The sequence below is a fragment of the Lissotriton vulgaris genome, chromosome 12 (genome assembly GCF_964263255.1).
Source record: "Lissotriton vulgaris chromosome 12, aLisVul1.2, whole genome shotgun sequence".
In the NCBI taxonomy this organism is placed as follows: domain Eukaryota; kingdom Metazoa; phylum Chordata; class Amphibia; order Caudata; family Salamandridae; genus Lissotriton; species Lissotriton vulgaris.
In genome coordinates this window covers 132641878-132664538 of record NC_141700.1, presented here as the reverse complement: position 1 = coordinate 132664538, position 22661 = coordinate 132641878, and the positions used below count along the sequence as shown (strand labels likewise).

Below are 22661 nucleotides of genomic sequence, written 5' to 3'. Positions count from 1 at the left end.
CTCTGCCCTCTCACACTCTCTGCCCTCTCACACTCTCTGCCCTCTCACACTCTCTGCCCTCTCACACTCTCTGCCCTCTCACACTCTCTGCCCTCTCACACTCTCTGCCCTCTCACACTCTCTGCCCTCTCACACTCTCTGCCCTCTCACACTCTCTGCCCTCTCACACTCTCTGCCCTCTCACACTCTCTGCCCTCTCACTCCTCTCACACTCTCTGCCCTCTCACTCCACTCACACTCTCTGCCCTCTCACTCCACTCACACTCTCTGCCCTCACTCCACTCACACTCTCTGCCCTCACTCCACTCACACTCTCTGCCCTCACTCCACTCACACTCTCTGCCCTCACTCCACTCACACTCTCTGCACTCACACTCTCTGCCCTCACTCCAAGCTCTCTCTCCAACTCAGTCTCACTCGCCCCAACTCAGTCTCACTCGCCCCAACTCAGTCTCACTCGCCCCAACTCAGTCTCACTCGCCCCAACTCAGTCTCACTCGCCCCAACTCAGTCTCACTCGCCCCAACTCAGTCTCACTCGCCCCAACTCAGTCTCACTCGCCCCAACTCAGTCTCACTCGCCCCAACTCAGTCTCACTCGCCCCAACTCAGTCTCACTCGCCCCAACTCAGTCTCACTCGCCCCAACTCAGTCTCACTCGCTCCAACTCAGTCTCACTCTCTCCAACTCAGTCTCTCTCTCTCCAACTCAGTCTCTCACTCTCTCTCCAACTCAGTCTCTCACTCTCTCTCCAACTCAGTCTCTCACTCTCTCTCCAACTCAGTCTCTCACTCTCTCTCCAACTCAGTCTCTCACTCTCTCTCCAACTCAGTCTCTCACTCTCTCTCCAACTCAGTTTCAGTCTCTCCCCACTCACACTCTCCCCACTCACTCTCTCCCCACTCACTCTCTCCCCACTCACTCTCTCCCCACTCACTCTCTCCCCACTCACTCTCTCCCCACTCACTCTCTCCCCACTCACTCTCTCCCCACTCACTCTCTCCCCACTCACTCTCTCCCCACTCACTCTCTCCCCACTCACTCTCTCCCCACTCACTCTCTCCCCACTCACTCTCTCCCCACTCACTCTCTGGGGGACCATGGGTAAATTACCTGCAAGGTCTGTGGGCCGCCAAGGAAGACCTGCCGGGCCACTGGACATACTACGAGTACCACAGGTCTAACTGAACCTAGTCGGGTAACACATCCACATCACGGATGCGTAGACACAGTACCACACAAAGTGGTTCCTCCCCTTGACTTAAAATAAGTGCTAAGAGTAGTATCTTATTTTTTGCACCTAATTACAAATCACTCCCTTCTACATGCAAAGCTCGGGGCATAGCTTCCAGGGGGGTGTTTGGGGCGTTACACCCCACTTATAAATATATTCTCTAGTAAATAGTTGGGTACAGGTGCTTTCACTCCGGTATCCGGTAAAGTGAGATGCCAGTCAGATTTCACCTAGGATTTTTACATGCACACTCAGACAAAAACAAACACACACACACACTTTCTGTTTTGAAGTTCTCAAAACTGTTGGTTATTTTACAACATATTGTGTTGTAAGTAACCCCAACAATCCACACTGCTCTCCCTTTCCACTGCCCTTTAAGCTTTAAGCCCCCCTCATGCCCCGCTTGTCAGATTATGTATGTCATCATAATATGCCAGCATTATTCTTGGGAAATTTCGAAGCTCACCCCTCTCATCTTACTGACCAAGCTACGCCCCTGGAAGAGCTCATCATTTCCTAGCCCAGTGGTACTCAGTTTATTGAGACCTTATGATGAAATCTGAACATCCCTAGTGGCTTTGAATTTACACACAGTGGGATCTTTTCAGCAGATGTAATATTTCAGTAGGCTATCCAGCTGGACACAGCACACTTGAATGTTCCAACCCTGATGACCGTAGAGACTGTACCGTGTGTTATGACTAATGCAGGATTACACTTTCTGTATATATAGACGGATTGGACCATTTATTTTGACTTCTGCCTTGAGAAAGTCTTAGGTGTGCCAACCACACGGGCGAAACACGTGTCAGTTGTATGTCTCACATCAGGCTTGAATCCGAATGATCACAATAAAACAAATTTGAATACTTAAAGAGCGTTTGGACATATATTCCTGAACAATAATTATAAATTGTAGGTACAGCCTGCCTTTTCCAAATTTTCTCGAGAATTTCTTGGTGTACCTCAGGGGCTTATCCACCTGATAGGCTGTCCAACCTTGGATGAACTAAAAAGGGTCCCGACTCGCGTACGTAAAACCCCCTGGGCCTCACCGATGCTATTACGACAATACTGCATCAATACACTAGGCTACCCCGATGGACATAGCACATTTTGGTGGTCCTACCCCGATTACAGGGTCCAAAGCAACAAAAATTAGAAGAACAGTTCGATCAGGGCTCCACGTTGAGTGACCAGATGGCTACCATTTTGCTGTCCTTTTACTTCACAACGCAACTCAATCTGCTTCTTGGAGCCTTGATTCTCTTCAAGTGCTGCAGGGACTACAAGGGATTGTCAGAGGAATTCCAAGGTCTAGATCTAAAGAACCCTAGTCACAGAAGTTATTTCATTAGTAAACATACGTTTACTAAATAAGGAATGTACATTCTACGATCCCACCAGGATCTCCCAAAGCGACTTCTGGCACGTTTATATTAATTTACTACTGCGGATTTCTCAGACAGTAGTGAGGACTTATTCCGTTGTTGAAAATCCCACTCAAGGGTGGGAAGTGGTCCTTACATGGTGTGGTTTTCCTTGGAAGTGTAGGAAAGCTTAGAAACATGTACGATTGTGGACAAACTCCCCTCTGTCCTTTTCCCACTCTGGAACCAGTCCGGGATTTGCTCATTGGGTAAACAACTAAGCTAAGGGTTTTAGTGCATAGGAAGTCTTGGCGCTCAGCAAATTTGCATTTGGTGTGTCTGGGTAAACTAGTGAGTATGGTGCTGACCAGGAAGGGGAGACCCTTGTAACTCCTCAATGTGTGAAGGGGAGACACTACAGCAAAACAGTATTGCTAAATCCTGTGCACACATACAAAATAAAACATGTAAATACAAGTGTTGACGTCTTGAGTGATGCTGTATATGCTTTATTCTGGTGAAAAACGCAACCAGCCGACATGTGTTTCGTCAGGGAAAAGTAATCCCACGACTTTTCAGGGCTGTGGAGAGTTGGACAGGATTTAGCTATAGGGATTTGCACATAGTTGGGAACTTCTATATCCAGAATGGGAAGGGGAATGGATCACTCCTCGATTTGATCAGAGGACACTGTAATGCTTTTTTCCACAGAAAAGAAATATGGTTTTCCCTGCACAGAAAAAAAATGCATTTGTACAATGGTAACAGGTTCCATCACAAAAAATAAAAAAGTTTACCTAGAACCCCGTGCTTGGCCAGGAGCACTTCTGGGAGTCTTTGCGAATAGGGAAGAAAGGGAAAGTTCGCTGATGTCTAATAGATTAATGTCTACAGGAAAATGTGTTCCGTGGTCACCCCAGGCCACAGTAGCTGGATAAAGACAACACTCACTCATTGTCGTTTACTGTGCTTAAGACATCGAAAAATGTACCGGTTGTCCCTCGTGCTTCTGTTCAGGTTCCGACACTAGTACCTTTCTTCGCCCTCCATTTCCTGCCTCTCCTCGTGCCTGTCACTATTCTGTCACTGCCACCCCCTGACAACGGGGCCCGCCCTCACCTGTCCGTCCCATCCCTGCACCTGCTGCGGTGCGGCCTCTTTCCGTAGCTCCTCAAGCCTGTCTATTCATATAGCGCTCTGCGCGCTTTACATTTACCTCAGTCCCCTACACCTCTGAAGCATTCTATCTGCATAATGCACATTACAGTAATATGATTTTATTTATATAGCTCTTGAACTGCTGTTGCAGCTCCGTGGAGCTGTGCTTTTCCAAGGCATATCATGTGCCAGACAACATAAACATGGTGTAGTCTGCGGCGGATACGATACAATGCATCTATATTTTAATGGATATATATTCTTTAAGTGCGTGGTCTTTACAGCAGCAGCATCCTCGAAGCGCTACCCAATTACAAACATCACAAACCGATACAGAAGCATAAGGGAAAGTGTGGTCTGGTGGAAAAGGGGGGCGTTTCGTGATGTGTCATTGCTTCTGAAGGGTTGGACCGGAGTCAGTGGACTGTGGTGCAGCGAGCGACCCCTTCTCAGCCCTACGGCCCGTAACAAAGAAGGAATGTCGGACAATCTCCCTGTTTCCATTTAAGCAAGGTTCCAAAGCGCCTCCCCTGGTCCCCCTGGAAGGTGGAAAGAAGGGCCCGGCCGCGGGTCTTTTGTCCACAGTACCTGCATCGGATCCCGGGGGCCGCGTCTCTCCGGTGGCCCAGCGCGGTCAGACCATCATTGCCCGGCTGGGTGGGCCGCAATACCGGCGGCGGTCACGGGGCGAGCCGCAGGGCTTCCATTTTCGATCTTGCCAGGGAGCCGGGAAGGGGGAGGGAGGCCCCTACCCTGGAAGTGCTTTCTCTACCTTGAGAGAAGCAATGTGCTGCTGATCCCACCTCCTGCAGGCGTGTCCCTGAGTCTGAGCCCGCTCCCGCCTCCTCTTCCCATTTCAGCCTCCTCCTCCGCCTGCTCTTCGCAGAATCACCGCCCTGCACAGGCCATGGCGTGGATTTCCCTTATTTATTTATTTATTTATTTATTTATGCAATTTTATATAGCGCGGACTTTACCCGAAGGTGTCCGAGCGCTTCACATAAGGACCAATAATGAAACACAGGAACAAAATACAAATGCATACAATACGTTACATGGATCAAAAGTGACACTAGTGAGCAACCAAAATACATGAGGTAGCAGTCGGTGCATTACATGAGAAAAAAAGTGAATGGGTGCAGGTTACAAAGATGTACAAAAAACAAGTCGAAGAATAGTACTGCAATAAAAGGCAGACACTCCATCACAAGAACAAACGTTACGTAGGCAATGGAGGCACTTGTGCAAGTATCTAAAACAAACAAAATGTGTGAGGTAGCGAACAGTGTGTTATAAAACAAAAGTGACGTGTGCAAGTTCCAAAAGGGTACCATACACAGGTGTTAGGATATTACTAAACATTTAAACTACCAAAACACACTGGGGAGGAAGACCATACTCCTGGCCAAAAGACTTTCCAGTAATGGGAGGTCTTCCTTCAAACGAAGGCAAGGGTGTGAGTTAGACTTGGAGGTGTCTTTGGAGGAGGAGAACTTTAAGGTCCCGTTTGAAGGCCTGAGAGGAGGAGGTAGTCCGGAGCTGAGGCGGGAGAGAGTTCCAGATTCTCACTGCGCTGCCTGAAAAGGATTGGGCCATCGATCTTTCCTTCTTGAAAGTGGGGGGTTCAAGCAGAAGATTTTCCGCATTCCGAGAAGGTCTAGAGCCTCCAGAGAGTTTCAGTTTATTCGACAGGTAGCAAGGAGAGGAGGAGTGCAAGGCTTTGTGGGTGATACAGGCAGTCTTGTAGATAGCTCTAGCCTCGATGGGAAGCCAACGCAGGGAGGATAGCAGCGGTGTGATGTGGTCGCTTCTTTTAGCCCCATAGATGAAACGGGCTGCTGAGTGTAGGACCGATTTCAGGGGGGATAGGTGGGATTTGGGGAGGCCAGTAAGAAGAGAATTGCAGTAGTCCAGTCTGGAGAGGACCAGCGATTGCACCAGTGTTTTAAGGTCATGCTCAGGAAAAAAGCGACGAATTCCCCAAAGAAGTCGCAGTTGGTATCGTGCAGACTTTGCAATGGAATTGATGTGAGGGATTAGATTGAGATTCTTGTCGAGTAAGACACCAAGGGATTTTGCGCTTTCAACAATGATGTGCTTATTGTTGAGTAGATTTGTCTGATCCATCCAAGATTGAACCGGGGGAGGGGCAAGTGAGGCAGAGAGGAGGAGAAATTCAGTTTTGGAGGGATTCAGAATCAGTTGGTGAGTTGACATCCAGTTTTGAATGGAGTCGAGAGTTGATCTAAGGAAAGTGAGATCGTGGATGGAGGCAACTTTGAGGTAGATTTGAGTGTCATCTGCGTAGAGGTGATAGTTGATCCCAGATTTACTTAAGAGATTTCCCAGGGGTTCTATGTAGAGGTTGAACAAAGTAGGTGCAAGTATAGAGCCTTGAGGAACCCCTTGACCTACCGCCAGAGTAGATGAAAGGCTGTTCGCTATTTTGATCATTTGGGATCTATCTGAGAGGAAGGAAGCAAACCATTTAAGCACATTACCCTCCATGCCCATTCTCTGTTGCAGAATGTTGAGGAGAGTGTCGTGGTTGACAGTGTCAAAGGCTGCAGAGAGGTCAAGGAGAATAAGGAGACAGGACCCCCCAGAGTCGAGTATCCTCAGCGCGTCATCAATCACTTGCAATAGGGCTGTTTCAGTGCTGCAGTTTTGGATGAAGCCGGACTGACATTTGTCAAGAAGATCATTGTCCTTGATATAACGAGAGAGTTGTTTCGCTACACATCTTTCTGTGATCTTCGCAAGAAAGGGAAGGTTAGTGATGGGGCGGTAGTTATTGAGGTCATTCGCATCAGCAGAGGGTTTTTTAAGCAGAGGGGTGACCTGCCCTGTTTTAAAGGAGACAGGAAGGGAGCCTTGGCAGAGGGAGAGGTTGACCAGAGTGGTCCAATAGGACAGTGAGTGGGAATAGAAGTTGATAGCAATGGCACTAGGGATGGGGTCAAGAGAGTGGTTGGAGGGCTTTGTTTCGAGGATGCATTTGAGGAGGGCATCTTCAGAGATGAGGTCAAAGTTCTGCCAAACGGCTAAGGATTTGCGCTCCTCAGGAGGGGTAGGGTGAGCTACCTGAGCCACAAGGGATTTCACTTTTTCGTCAAAGAATAGAGCAAAGTCTGTTGCTTTCTTGGTAGAGTCCTCCAGCTTGGAGGTTGGGGGAGAGTGGTTGGGAATCTTGATGAGATCGAATAGTTTTTTGGGTCTATTTTTGGCAGAGTCAAGGAGGGTTCTGAAGTGCGACGCTTTCCCAAGGAAGATGTTCTTATGGTATTTGGATCTTGCAGAGCGAAGAGTGGCTAAGTTATCGGTGGAGGGCGCTTGCCTCCATTGTTTCTCCAGGTATCTTAGCTGCTTCCTTTCTTCATAGAGGGCTTTGTTGTACCATGGTGCTGAAGGAGTGGGCCTAACCTTTTTGCTTTGGAGAGGAGCGACCTTATTGATTTCGACTGCAAGGACTTTGAGGCATTGTGAGGTGAGTACGTCCACATCAAGGTTCGGGTCTAGCTTGGGAAGTGATAACAAGGATGATTCACAGAAGGAGCTAATGTCAATATTTTTAACATCACGGAACCAAGAGGTAGCCCTCTTAGGTTGGCCAAGAGTTATAGAGTGAGAAAGGTGAAGAGAGAATGGGATGAGGAGGTGGTCAGACCAGTCCACCTGAATAGGGGCAGTGATAGAAAGCCTGTCTGCTTTGGAGATAACAAGGTCCAGGATTGAGCCCTTAGAGTGTGTTGACTGTGTGCAATGTTGTATAAGATCGTTTGCAGGGAGGAAGGTGGCAAGTGAGCTCGCAGAGGAGTCTTGCTGTGAGCCCCAATGGAGATTGAAGTCCCCCACAAAGGTCTGATTGTCACTTTCTGAGTATTGGTCGCTGATGAAGTCAGTGAGTTCTTCAACAAACAGAGGGTCGCTACCCGGTGGACGGTAAATGACATGGAATCTGATGGGTGAGCGATGGTGCTACACCGATGCGCGTGTTCCTGGTGAAAGTGCTGCACTGAAGGCCAGCAGTGGCCCAGCTGTCAGTGCGGTATGTGGGGGAAAGTCCAGGGCTTTGATTGGTTTGGTACTGCCCAGGGCTCGAGTTGCGATACCACGCGGGTGGACGGCGTCCCCCCACTTATTTTACCAGGAGCTAGATTACTGGAGCAAATGGAGCCACACATTCACTCTTTGACCTCTCTGCGGCGAGATCGGAGCTCATTTAGAACGCTGCTCACGCGCTGGCATCTCTAATGCAATCGCATCTAAAGGGGTGAGCGAGGGGAGGCGATGAGTCTGATGGTGCAAGCCACCTTTCGTGACCTCACTTCCTGTCGTGACGTCAGCGTCCCCCCACTTCTTTTTTTAGGACTTGTGTCCTGGTACTGCCCGGTATGGCGTACCGGAACTTTTTTATTTTGAGAGGGAGAGTACCGGCACTTCTCAAGAGAGATATAATACTGTTAAGTACAGAGTACCGGCACTTCACAGAAACAAGCAGCTACTCTGCAATTCTGTGTTTCCATTTCAAGCACTGGGGGAAATTGGAAGATAGATACTCAGCCATGGAATGGTAGGTAACTAGGGGAAGCAGATGTACTTAACTTTTTTCAGCTCTCCAAACGAATCGAGCCGTTTTCAAACTGAATAAACATTTTTAAATGTACAAAGCCCTATTTGCGATTCAGTAAGCTATTACTGAATCACAAATTGGGATTGTGAGTCGCTATTAGGAAGCGGCGTGTCAAGGGTGTCCCTTCCTAATAATGAGTCACAAGGACATCTATGAATGTTTTGTGACTGGAATGCGGTTGCAAAACATTCATGCTTTACGGACTTCATGAAGGAGGTGGTAGGTAACCCATTGACTAACAAGAAGGGGGTCCCCAAGGGACCCCTTTCCCTTTCTGATTGTGGGCACCTACCTCTTTTAAGAGGAGGCAGTGGCCCTACTCTTAAACAAGCATTTGCAATGCAATGGGTCTCGCATTTGCGAGAGTTTAAGCTATTGGCATTGTAAATTAAAAAGAAAATAGGAGGAGATGATGGACGGAGCCTGAAACTTTTCAGACACTCACCCCCAGTCACAGATTTGGGTTGAATCCATCATCATTCTTTAGCTCACTTCACCACCTCAGTTCAGACCCAGATATATGCAAATCAGTCTTGAACCTGTGCCTCATGGGAACAAACCAGCCCGAATGGCCAAGCCAGGTCTTCCCTGAAGCGGAAACAAGCATCCTGGGACTGCTATCTGGGTAACACCCTTGTTCAGCCAGGCTAGCTTGAATCCAGCGAGCAAGGGACCCACGTCTGGGCAAACCCCCCCCCCCCCCAACTTAGGGCGAACAAAGCAAACATAAGGAGATGATGGAAGGAGTGCTGTCATTTTTCAGACACTCACCCCCCCAGTCACAGATCTGGGTTGAATCCATCATCATTTTTTAGCTCACTTCGCCACCTCAGTTCAGACCCAGCTATATGCAAATCAGTCTTGACCCTGTGCCTCATGGGAACAGTCCAGCCAACCTGCCAAGCCAGGTCTTCCACGATGGCCTCTCGCATAGAATGAGCGGCTACAAAGCCTATTGACGAACTAAAAGCAACAATTTAGCAAGAACAGTAACAGGAGCCCATGGAAAAGATGGGCGGAGCTTCCATTCCATACCTCAAAACTGCATGTCTTGAAGAGACAGCGCAAGCGCTGCCTAGACGAGACCTGAAAATGAAAAGGAAACTTTTTATTTTTATTTTTTAAATGGATCCCATTTTTCTTTAAGAAAGACGGACTACATTTAAAAATAAACAAGCATTTGCAATGCAATAGGTCTCGCATTACTGAAAGTTTTAGTTATTGGCGTTGCCTTATTATTTGCAACACGAGTAGCTCAAATGTTTAGTAATGTGAGACCTATTGCAGTGCACATGCTTGTTTTTAAAAAAATATATAGTGGTTATATTAGAGGTCGTTATTCAATTGCAATATTTTTTACATGCCTTTGCTTCATCCCTCACCATCCCACCCCATAACAAGTTTGCTTTTTGAGATTGTCTCACATGTGCCATTTCTCACACTGTCATCACGTAATATTTGGAATAACTGAGTGCATCATAGTATTAATATATTTTTCCTTTGCGTTTCGTCGCTGTTTTCCTCTTTCTTGGGTTATGTCTTTGATGGGTATGTTATGCCTACATGTGCACCTTGTGTTTATTAATTTTGCTTGCATTCTAATCAATTGCATTCCAAAAGGGCACATTTATTTTTGATAGACACGAGGAGAGTAAGTGATTTGCCCAGAATCACAGGATGTTAAGCCGACACCAATACTCAAACCTGGTTCCCCAGCTCCACCCACGGCGATACTCGAACCCGGTTCCCCAGCTCCAAAGCCGGCACCTCTGGCCGTTACGCTATATCAGTCAAGGCCTAATTTATGAGAGATGGCGTGAAGAATGAGCCGAATACAGTATGACACAATTACACAGCCTCAGTCCTCACTAATGGGACATACTGGGGGGCCTACAACCACAGAAATGATGAACGGTGACTCTCTTCCCTGAATGGTTGAGAGGGAGACAGGATTGCTCGAGGACTTCCTGCTCCATTTGTGGTGACGAAACTGAAAAGAGGGCGTGGTTTAACAATTTTGTAAAGCCACTGCACCTCTGCCAGCCCTCTTCTTTTGCACCATCATAAGCAGGACCCGTTCTCCCATCCAGGTGCGTCTAAATAATCTTATTGAAGGTAGAGTTACAGAGCTGTTCAAAACTCAATAATGGCTACAGCAAGAATGAAAGAGAGCTACTTATGGTACAGTCTCCTTGGGCCTTGGAAGTCCAACACAATCAGGGCCTCTGGCAGGACACCATGGGGCCTCCTCAGCCTGGACAGCTGGGGCACTGAACAACTGCGAGGGAGGCCTGGGATCAGAGAAGTGCACTCTGACCCGGAAGGAAAGGGTTTCGCAGGAAGTGGTGCCAGAGAAGAACCTGAGGTGCTGACGTGAAACTCGTCACATGGAAGTAAACGATACAACATAAACAGTCAGTGTAATCAGCGTGTGTAGCTTGTGTTAAAATCAGTCATTGCCTATCGATGGAGGATATGTGGCCTAGCAACTAGTGCTGGTGACCTGGGAAAGGCAGTCAAAGGGGCTGGATTTTACTGATGCAGGAAGGGAGGTTCCTTTGAAGCTGTGGTGTGTCTGCTCGTAAAGGACAAAGTGACAGCAGCCCCTACCTCCTCACCTTTGGATAGAATGCCACATCCAGTCAGTGATGAGCAGCGGCCATCCCACGTGGCCAAGACTGTCTCCGGAAGAGGTGCAGAGCACTTACTGGTTATGAAAAAACAGGACTAACTGAAGATGACTCTGGGGACATAGAGCCAGTTGGCAGGTACAAAGTCTGTAGGCATTATTTTGTTAGTTTTCTGTGCATTTTAGCATTTTAGCATATCACACAGCAGCAATGGATACACACTTTTTTAAACATTTTTTTAAAAATATATTTTTATTGCAGATTAATATCATACACAATCATTCCGGTCAGCATCATTCCAACCAATACGTACCGTGTTATTGCCACGTGATCTTACAGTACACGGCCATTTAGCCCACAACCCGGAGGGCAGGCGGCATTACTCGAAAAAGTGGCGTACGCGTGTATGACATATCAGTGTGTCCAAGACCGGTCAACAAAGTAACATTCATCTGCTTTTCCTTTTCTCCCAAAAACCCCAACATTAACATCTCACAAATAACACATCACAGCAAGGCAGTGCCATCATCCGATAGTCAACAGTGAACATTCTTATATCATACTCTACCTGCAATGATTCCCCCACGTCAATACTCAACACCCCCCTCCCCTCAACTCCCCCCTCCCTACAACAATGGCGGTGTGGGCAGTTGCAGGATCTCACCACCAACTCAACTGTGTTCTTTAGAGGCTAGCAAAGCTGTATACTATATGCAGTCGTCACTTGGATGTGTGGCTCTCAGTCCTCCCCCTCTGTCTCTTGATGCTCCTTCAGAGTCTGGACTAGGGCCTCCCATGCTCTAGCTATTTCCAGTGCTTTCTCATTACCTGAGTGGGTAGCTTGTCTGAGCCTTACCACACTTTCACAGCTCGCCCATTTGCAGAATTCCCTTCTCAAGCGCCCAATCAATGGTCCTTCCCTCGCCTTCCAGTGCCAGGTAATTTCGCGCTTGGCCAACAGAAGCCCTAAATCAATAAATTTACTGGTAACCTTGGTCTTAGCGGTGTGTGGGAACCAGTGCAGCAAACAGGTGGCCATATCATAATCTAATTCTCTGTATGTGACTGCATTCAAAAGCTCCCCTACTTCCTCCCAGTAACCGTCCATTCCTGGGCATAGCCATAGCATGTGTTCAGATCAACATCCTCCTCTCCACATCCCGGGCATGCTGCGTCCTGGACCCGGAAATACTTCCGGATCTTCCCCGGTGTTAAGTAGGCCCTATGCAGTATAAAATACTGAATCTGTTGAAGCCGAGCGTTCCTAGTACCTTTCCACGCCTGTTTGAGGATCTGGTCCCACGTGGTATCAGGGATCGGCCAACCTGTGCCTTCCTCCAATTTCGCCTGAAGAACCTCCAAGGGGCGCAGGCCCTTCCGTAGTAGCCGGGATTGAAGGCATGTCACTGCCTTAACTGTGCCCGCCGCCATCACTGTATATTGGCTAGCAAGGGTTAATTCCGGTTCCGTTCTCCCCTTCCTCCAGTGCTTTTGTATCGCGGTCTTGACCGCAGCGTGAATTAAAAAGTCTCCGTCCGGGAGCCCATACATGTTCTGCAGTACCGGGAAGGGTGCTAGTTCCCCGTTCACATACAGGTCCCCCACCATCTGCACTCCCAACTGTTCCCAATGCGCTAGTGGGGACCAATCCACGCCGTGCGGTAGTGCCGTCAGCATGCCTAGGGGGATCTCCGGAGCGTACGGGTGAGGGGTCCCTGCCCTGCGTTGTGTCCTGTCCAGCAAAGTCGCAAAGTCCGCTCCTCCCCGGTCAGGTCCCGCAGTACAAGGTTCTGTTGCATCACTATATAGGCCAGTACATGGCGCGGTATTCCCCGTCCCCAACCCCCCTCCGGGCCCCGATACTCCCGATCTATATTTTGTGTTAGAACCTGCAGTTGGGCTGCCAGATAATACAGCTCAAAGTCAGGCACTGCCAGTCCACCGTCCAATCTAGGCCTCATCAACGTTGCCAGTGCCACCCGTCGTTTGCCTTTGCCCCAGATGAAACCCACCATCAGCGACCGTAGTTCTTTAAAGATTCGCGGCGGGAGCCAGACCGGCAAGGTACGAAAATAGTACAGTAGTCGGGGAAGTGCTACCATCTTAAGCAACGCCACCCTGCCCATTACCGACAGGGGAAGCGTCGCCCCAAACTCCATGCAACTCCTCAAAGCTCTAATACACCTGCCTATATTCCCCTCCAACACATCTTTCTCAGTATGATAAACCCGAACCCCCAAATAAGTAAGGCATGTCGGTTCCCATGCCAACTCCCCTAAGGACGTAGGAGGAGGCATGCCCTGTCGGGTCGGGAAGAGGCACGTCTTAGTCCAGTTCACCTTAAGTCCGGAGACCGTCCCAAAGTGGGACAACAGGGCCGTAGCCCCCTGTAAATCCACCTCAGTATCCTGGAGAAAGAGAAGCAGATCATCCGCATACAGGGAAATGTAATGGTGGTCACCTCTGTGCATCAGTCCCTTATACAACCTACCCGACCTCGCCTGGACTGCAAGAGGTTCTATCGCCATTGCGAACAGCAGCAGTGACAACGAGCACCCCTGCCTTGTACCTCTCATGATGGGATATTGGTCGGAGATCACGTCACCTATTTTCACCCTGGTCGTGGCCGACGAGTACAACACCGTCGTCCACTTCGTAAACTGTTCCCCCAATCCAAAACCAACTAGAACCATGCGGAGGAAGGCCCACTCCAGGCTATTGAATGCCTTTTCTATATCAACCGAAAGGACCGCTGCAGAGCCCCGTTCGTCCTGATTCTCAGCCATAACCCTCAGGAAGCGACGGATGCTCAAAGCCGTATTTCTCGTGGGAATGAACCCCGCCTGATCCGTGTGAACCAGCATTGTCATATACGGCAATAATCGGGACGCCAATATACTGCTCAAGATCTTGTAGTCCACCGATAGCATGGACAAAGGCCGATATGAAGCCACATCCGTATCCGAGCGTCCCGGTTTCGGAAGGGGAACAATCAAAGCTTCACGGATTGAGCGTGGTAAGTGGCCCGTCTGCCCTGCCTCCCGGTATACCTTCACCAAGGAAGGCGCTAGTGCGTCAATATACCGAGTGTAGAATTCGATTGGCAGCCCATCAGGCCCCGGCGTCTTGTTCCGAGCCATGCGCTTTATCGCACCACGCACTTCCGCCAATGTGATGTCTCGCCCCAACAACTCAGCCTGGTCCTTATCCAACTGCGGCAAAGGGGTCCCCTTTAGGTATTCCTCTATGTCTGATTCTGCTTCCCCCCTCCGACTGCTATACAGTGCTTCGTAATAGGTGGTAAAACAGGACACCACCAGTTCCTGCGAGTGAGTCAGGGCACCGGAGTCCAGAGTTATCCGCATAATGGGTCCACACCGCAGCACCGGGTCAGCCAATTTGGCCAGCAGAGTACCAACCTTATCCCCTTCCGCATGGACTTTCGCCAGATATCCCCTGTGGTCGAAGCATCGCAGCCTCTCAGTCTCGGTCGCTACCTTTTCCCTGGCCTCTACCAGTTGCTCATGTAAGGATGGGCGTTCTGGCCTTTGCTGCTCTAGACCTCTTAGATCTCTTTCCGCTTTAGTCACATCCTCCAGCACCGCCTTCCTGGCCCGTGAATACTTAGCAATGCAGATCCCTCTTATGACCACCTTAAAGGCGTCCCATTCAAGCGCCCTCGAGGTCGCCGTGCTTTGATTTTCCCGGAAGTACTGGTCAATACCTTCACCCACCTCTGTTCGAAACACCTGGTCTTCCAGGGTGTCAGGGCGGAACCGCCATGTCGGGATCGCCGTTATCGCCCTCTGCCAGGTAAGTGACATCAATAGGGGGTTGTGGTCAGAGATAGTTCTGGCAAGATACTCAGTGTAAGCCGCCATCTGAGCTACTAAGGGGGAACACAGGATAGCATCAATTCGGACATGGAGGTCATGTACGGAGGAAAAGAATGAGTAATCCCTATCATGAGGATGATGTGTACGACATACATCAATCAGTCCCCAACTGTCCGGCCAATCGGACGTAGCTTTAGCTAATTTCCTAACCGGAGTCGCCGCCAGAGGAGGATGCGATCTATCCATGTCTACGTCAGTGGTTGCATTAAAATCCCCCCCCTACAATGGCCGGGCCTACCAAAAAAGGCGCCAGCGCACCTGACAAGTCAGCTAAGAAACGAGCCTGTTCCACATTTGTGGCGTAGATACTGCACAGCACCACATCCCTGCCATATAATCTACCTTCGACAGCCACATACCTGCCCTCCCGATCCAAAACCTGTCTAGTGACCTGAAATGGGACCCCGCCCGTATCCTAATGAGCACCCCCCTCGCAAACGCTGAATAAGCTGTACTAAAGACCTGACCCCTCCACCTGCGCTGCAGTGCCTGGCCTTCCGCCCCAGTAAGATGTGTCTCCTGCAATAAGGCTATATGCACTCCCCTCCTCACCAAATAAGCATGTACTTTGTGGCGCCGAGTCATGGTATGTAAGCCCCTCACATTCCAAGTGATACATTTCAAATCACGTGTTGTCCCCATCATTGTAACCTTGCAGTGCCGCCCCTTTCACTTTCACGTCGCCCACACCATTACCACCATTGCTCCCCAAACTCGTAACAACCCGCAAAACACCCAGAACCCTCCCCCCCAGAACAGGACCCAATATCAAATTATCAGTCCCCATCCAAACTTCCACACCCAGTCACACCGTGCTATCCTGCCGTAGTCACGACAGGTTGCCTTAAGGGCAATGGGGGTGTGATTCAACCCCGACAGGCGGCTGCTCTCGCCCCAGTTCCCAGCCCTGGAATCCCATTCAGTTGCATGGCACAGTTATAATGATCATGGATATTACCAGGTGCTCCAGCCCTTCCAATTCCAGTCCACAAGCGGGGACCCTCCCAGATAGTTGAGTCAGTTTACAGATCCTCTGCTGATCTGGGCGTCACTGCCGGACCTCTGGTGCTGTCCGCATCCGATAGTTCAATGCCCGAGTGTCTTCTGCCATCGTCTGATTCTGAGCCCCTGTTTGAGTCTGCCTTTTGTGAACCCGTTATCGCCGCCGTCGCCTCTAGAGCTCCCTGCTTGTCAGCCGCCAACTGCAAGAGCTGCAGTGCCTGCTGGTCTCTGTTTTTCTTTCGAAGGCGTTGCGATTGGCGCACCCGTGGCGGTTTGGGCTGCCCTCGGTCCCCCTTGCCCCTACGATCCGTACCTGCCCGGTAAAATTAGAGCCAGGACCAAGCGTCTTTGGGCGTCAGAAAGAACTGTGTCGAACCATCCATAATGACTCTTAATTTGGCTGGGAATAACAGCGAATATTGGATCCCCTCGTCCCTAAGCTCATTCTTGACAGTCAAATACGAAGCCCTGCGCCTCTGCATCTCCTGTGTATAGTCCGGGAGGATCGTGACAGTGCCGTTCTCCACTTTAAAAGGCCCGTTGCGCGTGCATTCTGGATCAGCAGGTCCCTGTCTTTATAGTGAAGGACTCTAGCCACTACAGGTCGCGGTGGGCGACCGGGCAAGGGTGGTTTGGCTGAGACCCTGTGCGCCCTCTCAAGCGTGAAGAAGGGGGAAAGACCCTATGGGGCAACCTGCGATTTGAACCAGTTCTCCAGGTAGGCTATCATGTCTGTCCCCTCTAATTTTTCGGGCAGGCCAACCACCGGTACGTTGTTGCGCCGATTTCGACTTTCAGCATCTTCGACCTTTCTCTCCAACGTTGCCAAGCGGTGCAGCGCATCTTCCATTTTGCGTTCCACTGTCACTACCGCTCGTTTTAGGTCTTGAACAACCAATTCAGTTTCTTTCACCCTGTCTGCCAATTTCGAGTGGTCGGCTCTCAGGAGTCCTAGCCCTGTCGCGACCTGCGTGATATCGTGGTGCAAGGATTCCTTCGTCGCGGTGATGGCCTCCAAGATAGCGTCTAGGCGTTTGTTCAGCCTCCTTTCCGATACCGTGCTTTCAGTATCATCTCCTTCAACCCGGGCGTCTTCCTGCTCCGCGGCTTCCTCCGTCTTATCCGTCGGTTTCATTGTGACGCACAGCGTGGACTCCACCCGCCAATTGAGATCTTCCTGCGCCAAAGCACTGCTCCTCGCGTTTTCACAGGCTATCAGGCGAGCGGCGCGCCACTAGATGCACCCAGACAGCACTTGCCCGAGCACTCCAGAAGTACGCCGCACCACGCAAGCCACTCACACAGTAGCAAGCACTGGTTGTGTCTCTATTACAGTTCAGATCCCAGAGCAATGGGCTCCCCAAGCGCATATGTGCCCCTCCGTTCCATGCGTTGTGCTCGCGGGCCAAAAGAGTCGCCTCTTGCATCCTCCTCCCTCCAACTGGTGTCCTGCGCACGTTGCACCGCCAAAGGTCCCCTCTCCGGCAGCCCGGTCCCTGGGCCAGGGCCTATTAGACCCCACAAGTCTCAGTGGCAGTAGCCGCCCTCAGGGCATCAACACGTGACGATGTGCCTGGGACTCGCCGCACTCAGAGTACTGTCCCTCTAGCTGGCAATGCCCAAACTAAATGGCTGCTCTGGTGACCGCAGCACTCCTGAGCCTGCAGTCTTCTCCCAGGGGTCCGTCTCCACTTTATCCGTGGTCCCCTCCAGTGCGTCCGCAATGGGCCGATCTCTCAAGCCCCTCCCTTGTCCCGGCTAATGTGTGTTCGCGGACCTGCCACTCGCCCCCTCCTCCACAGCGGTGGGTGCAGGCCCGTTCCGCCCCACTCACCGGGATTTGCTTGTTGCCACTGCTCTGCCAACTTGGCGTCCAAGCATTGGAGCTGCAGTCGCTCCCGCGGTCGGTCTATAGGGCGCTGATCCGCTTCATAATAATAATAATAAAGAGCTTATAGAGCGCTCAGTAACGCCATCACGGCGTGTCCCCGCGCTAAGCTTTCAGAGAGCAACAGGAGAGCCTATGAACTACGCAGTGTATAGATATGTTTTAAGCATGGCCCTAAACCGCGATTCACTGCTTTCCAGTCTCAGGGCAGGGGGAAGTATGTTCCATTGTTGAGCTGCTTGGAGAGCAAACGATCGTCCACCCATTCTAGCCTTCCTTATCCTGGGGACTGTCAATAGTCCGGCACCCTCCGAGCGGAGGGTCCTAGTAGGTTCATATCGGCTGACTAAATCCTTTAGGTATGCGGGCGATCTGTCCCAGACAATACGGTGACAGAAGAGGAGGCACTTAAACAACACACGTTTCTTCACAGGCAGCCAGTGAAGCGCATCCAGCGCCTTTTGTGAATTAGCTCTCCTGGGTCTTCTTAACACCAGTCTGGCGGCTGAGTTCTGGATGACTTGAAGGCGGCCTAGGCTGCCCTCGGTTGCCCCAAGGAACAAAATGTTTCCATAATCTAACCGCGAGGTCACCAGTGCCTGTGTTAGTGTCCTTCTGGCCGCTAAGGGTAGGAGGTCTAAAGTTTTATTTAGGGTCTTTAGTACTCCAAAACATTTGCCCACAAGACGCCTTATGTGGCCATCATATGAAAGAGAGGGGTTCATCCAGATTCCTAAATTCTTAGCCTCCTCACAAGGTGTAGGAGTAGGGCCCAGGCATGAAGGCCACCACTCATCTGACCAGTTTTCGCTTTTACCCCCCACCACCAACACCTCAGTCTTAGAACCATTGAGTTTTAAGCAATGGGAATCCATCCACTCAGCTAGTGCCTGCATACAGGATTTAAAATTGGTGGGGGTGTTGGAGGTGTTCTGCGTTAGGGAGATCAACAGCTGGGTGTCGTCGGCGTACGACACCAATTCCATTCCAAATGATTGTACAACTTTCGCCAGGGAGGCCATATATAGATTAAAAAGAGTGGGGCTCAGAGCAGAGCCCTGAGGCACTCCCTGATCTAGAGGCATCTCAGCTGAGCGACATGTCCCTTGCTGTACCTGGAAACATCTTTCAGTAAGAAACGACTGTAGCCAGCACAGCGCAGGACCAACGACCCCGGCTTCGCTCAGACACCGTAGCAGGATGGAGTGCGCTACGGTGTCAAAAGCCGCGCTTAGGTCGAGCATAATCAGGGCCATTGTATGACCTGCATCTGCCCCTGCTCTTAAGGTCTCCGTGGCTCGTAGGAGAGCCGTCTCCGTGGAGTAGCCCACCCCTAAATCCTGATTGTGAGGGATGGAGCAAATTCCATTTCTCCAGGTGCTCTGTAAGCTGAGCGTTGACCACCTTCTCAGCCACCTTCGCCACGTACGGCAATAAGGAGATAGGTCTGAGATTTTCCAGCACCTCCATGCTTACATTCGGTTTTTTCCTTATTGGCAGTACTATGGCCTTCTTCCACTCCATAGGGACTTGTTGAGTGGAAAAAGAGGTTTGTAAGACGTGTCTGATGTGGGGTTCCAGGGCTATCAGGCCCTCTGAAATGACCCAGGCCGGAGCCGGATCGTTGGGGGAACCAGACTTCACACTTCGACAGATCTTTATTAGCTTGTCTGTTGTGGGAACCTCGAAAGTTAGTAATGAGGACTCAGGGGCTGCAGTAGAAATACCTGCTATAAAGTCTATGCCCTTGTCTGGTTGTTGAGAGAAGGAGGCATAGATCGCTTTAACTTTGTTAGAAAAAAAGTCAGCGATTCTATTGCATCCCTCCTTAGTGGTCTTTGTGGGGGTGTTAGAGCTAGAGACTAAAGATATTTCTTTATATATTTTGAACAGTTCGCGCGAGGATCTCTCGGCAGCCTCAATGCGTGTATGAAAGTATTTGGCTTTGGCTCTGCGCACCGCATACTGGTAGCTTCGGTGTGCTGAGCTATAACTGTTTTTTGCTTGTTCACTCGGGTTCCTTCTCCAGCTCCTTTCAAGTTTTTTGCAGTTAGACTTGATTTGCTGGAGTTCAGGAGTGAACCAGGGGGCAGTACGTTGTCTGCCTTCTCTAGCTTTACCCTTGCTCATGGGAGCTAGCTCATCCAGAGTGGCAGTCACAAGTAGATTAAATTCCTTGTTCGCCTGATCACTGTCCGTGGCACATAATGGTTGTGCTTTCTGGATGGCACCTATAAAGTTGTCTTGAGAGTATAGTCTCCATTTGCGTCTCATAATATTTCCCATACCCTTCTCAGTAGACCTGGCAGGCTGATAAAAACATTGGAAAGGGACCAGAAAGTGATCGGCCCAAGGGAGCTGACAAGGGGTACGTGCTTTTATCATGTCCCAGCTGGCGAAGATAGGGTCCAAGCAGTGACCCCTCTGATGAGTAGCTGCAACGCTTAGCAGATTAAGCTGTAGTTCTTGTAGAACAAGCCGAACATCCTCTGCCTCCTTCTGTAAGGGATCCTCTAGGTGTAGGTTCAAGTCACCCAACACCAAAACCTTGTTGTGTTTAATCGCAGTCTGAGCAACCCCCTCTAGTAAACTACTTCGGAAGTTGCCCAGGGAGCCAGGGGGTCTGTATATTAGGATGCCCGAGATTGCCTTGTGTTGGGTCAGTTTGATACTAAATTCACCTGCTTCGCAGTCATCAATTTTTACTGGTTTTAGAACGCACTCAAAAGGGTGTTTAACAATAATGGCGATGCCACCTCCCCTACCTTTATCTCTATCAAGTCTGTGGAGGGAATAGCCTGGTGGAATAGTATCCACTATATCTGGATCAGAGTGTTCTCCTAACCAGGTTTCAGTTAAGAATAATATATGCATGTCCTCCTCCAATAAAAGATCCCACAACTGGAGGGTATGTTTGCTGACGGATCTACAGTTTAAAAGACCCCCATTAGCAGTCATCTCTCCAGTGTCAGGGACAGCGGGCTCTAGACAGCTTCCTTTAAATGAACAATGAGGGCAGGGCCCTAGGTCCAGTGGCTCCATCGCGTGGCGACAGAGGGTGGGAGGAACGGGGTAAAGGTCTCTCAGCCTCTTACTTGTGTAGGACTGCCTGTGGCACGTGCGAGATGTAGGGGTTTGGGCCCCTAGTCCCGGTCGGTCGCGGACGGGCGCAGACGGGCTTGCCTTTGGCGCGCCTTCGGCGCACCTCCGGCGCGCCCGCTGCGCCCGTCCGCTGCGCCTCCAGAAACAGCACATTCCTAAATATCGGATAAGGAGGGCGTGGCCTAACTCGGTGGGCGGAGCCCGGGAGGTCGCGGCGGTTGCCTGCTGCCTGCTTCATGCCCTCAGTGGCCTGCTGTGTTGATCCTCGCCACGGCAAAGTGCGGGGGGGTCACCCAAAGTAGATGTGCGCCCAGCTCCAGAACCACTTTCCATACCCCGGGACAGTGTGCCTCTGCAGGGCCGCCGTTCTCTCCTTCACAGCCCTCGATGTCACCCGAATGCGGAGCCCGGGGTCCCCAGTAAGACTGCCTCGTATCTAGCAGCCGCCATCTTAGGGCTCTCGGCCGATCAGACCCTCCTCAGTCCACCGGCGAGCTACATCACTGTAGATGCCCGTAGTCCCGCTGAACCGACCGGACTCCGGCTCCGATCCTCCGGTGAGTCAGTATATTTAGATGAGGTCGCTCACAGGCTAGGGTGCAGCGCCGGTCCTTCTGATCGCTTTCACCAGTATCACACCACCGCCATCTTGTCGTCACCAGCACCCAGGGACCGCTCAACCCGCCTCAGAGCTCCACCGAGAGCTTCTATCACCCCCACGTCGGCTGGATATCGTTCCCCTCAGCTTCCGACGCCTGTCAGCAAAATTTCGCCACTGTCCAGGATTATTTCCGAGATCGGGCAAGGAGCTTTTAGCTCACGCCGCCGCTCTCATCGGAGCCCAAGCCACGCCCCCCGCAATGGATACACACTTTAATCTTGTGGGAGATTTAAGTCAGAGATCCCCGAATACCGCGGCAACATAAAGTCTTCCTCTCTGAAGTTCAGCTCTGCCCCAAAATTGTTCTTTATTTTTTTTGTAGGTAAAAACATAATTGCCGCTGTTTACAATGAGTCATCACAATCAGAGGTAGGTGTCTTGGCGTCACCTTGCAAATGCCTTTTATTTATGTGTTTACAAAACCTGCAAGTGGTGCGTAAACACCGCTTTCAGGTTTTGTAAGCACATAAATAAAAGGCATTGCCATTTACAATGCCATTAGGTCAAACTCTCACAAATGTGAGACCTTTGCGGCACCCACGCTTTAGCTTTCAACATTGTAAGCTAAAGCGCGGGTGCCGCGATTGCTTCAAAAGTAAACAAACAGAAAATATATATTTTTTCTATTTGTTTACTTTTAAAGCAATCACAGCACCCGTGCTTTAGCTTAAGATGTTTAAAGCGTGGGTACCTCCAATTAAAAAAATAAAATAAATAAACATAAAAAGATAGGCATGCAGCTGCATTCGGCCAGCAAATAAAAGAAAAGTACGCCGCCATTATTCTGAGGTTTGCCATGCTGAATAAATAAAAAATAGAAGCATCGAGGGAGAGTGTATCCTGCCTGCAACAGCAGACAAGACAAAGCTATTTAATAAAATAGTGCTTGGAGGCTGTAAGTAATCCCTTTACCGCAGCCGAAATTCCGCTGCGGTGCGGTGGCTTTGAAGAGTGGGCGGGGCCATGTTGGCCAACGGACGTGCGCAGCACTACGGATGTAGTGCTGGCAACGGCCATTTGCCGACGCGCGCAGCGTACGGGTTAAAGCCTAATGAGTAACAACACATGTAACAGAGGTTGTCCTT

The 22661-nt window shown here is 50.2% G+C and overlaps 1 protein-coding gene across 2 annotated transcripts in view; it reads right to left on the bottom strand.

The window, feature by feature from the left end:
• The window catches only part of LOC147673641 (protein S100-A16-like), a 30771-nt gene extending 26105 nt beyond the window's left edge, over positions 1-4666 (bottom strand). The window contains exon 1 of one of the 2 annotated variants that reach the window (XM_086947577.1): positions 4353-4666. The gene's annotated coding sequence lies outside the window, so the exon portion shown is untranslated. The remainder of the gene's footprint in view (positions 1-4352) is intronic. The other variant, XM_086947578.1, reaches the window with a different exon arrangement.
• Positions 4667-22661: the final 17995 nt, after the last annotated feature.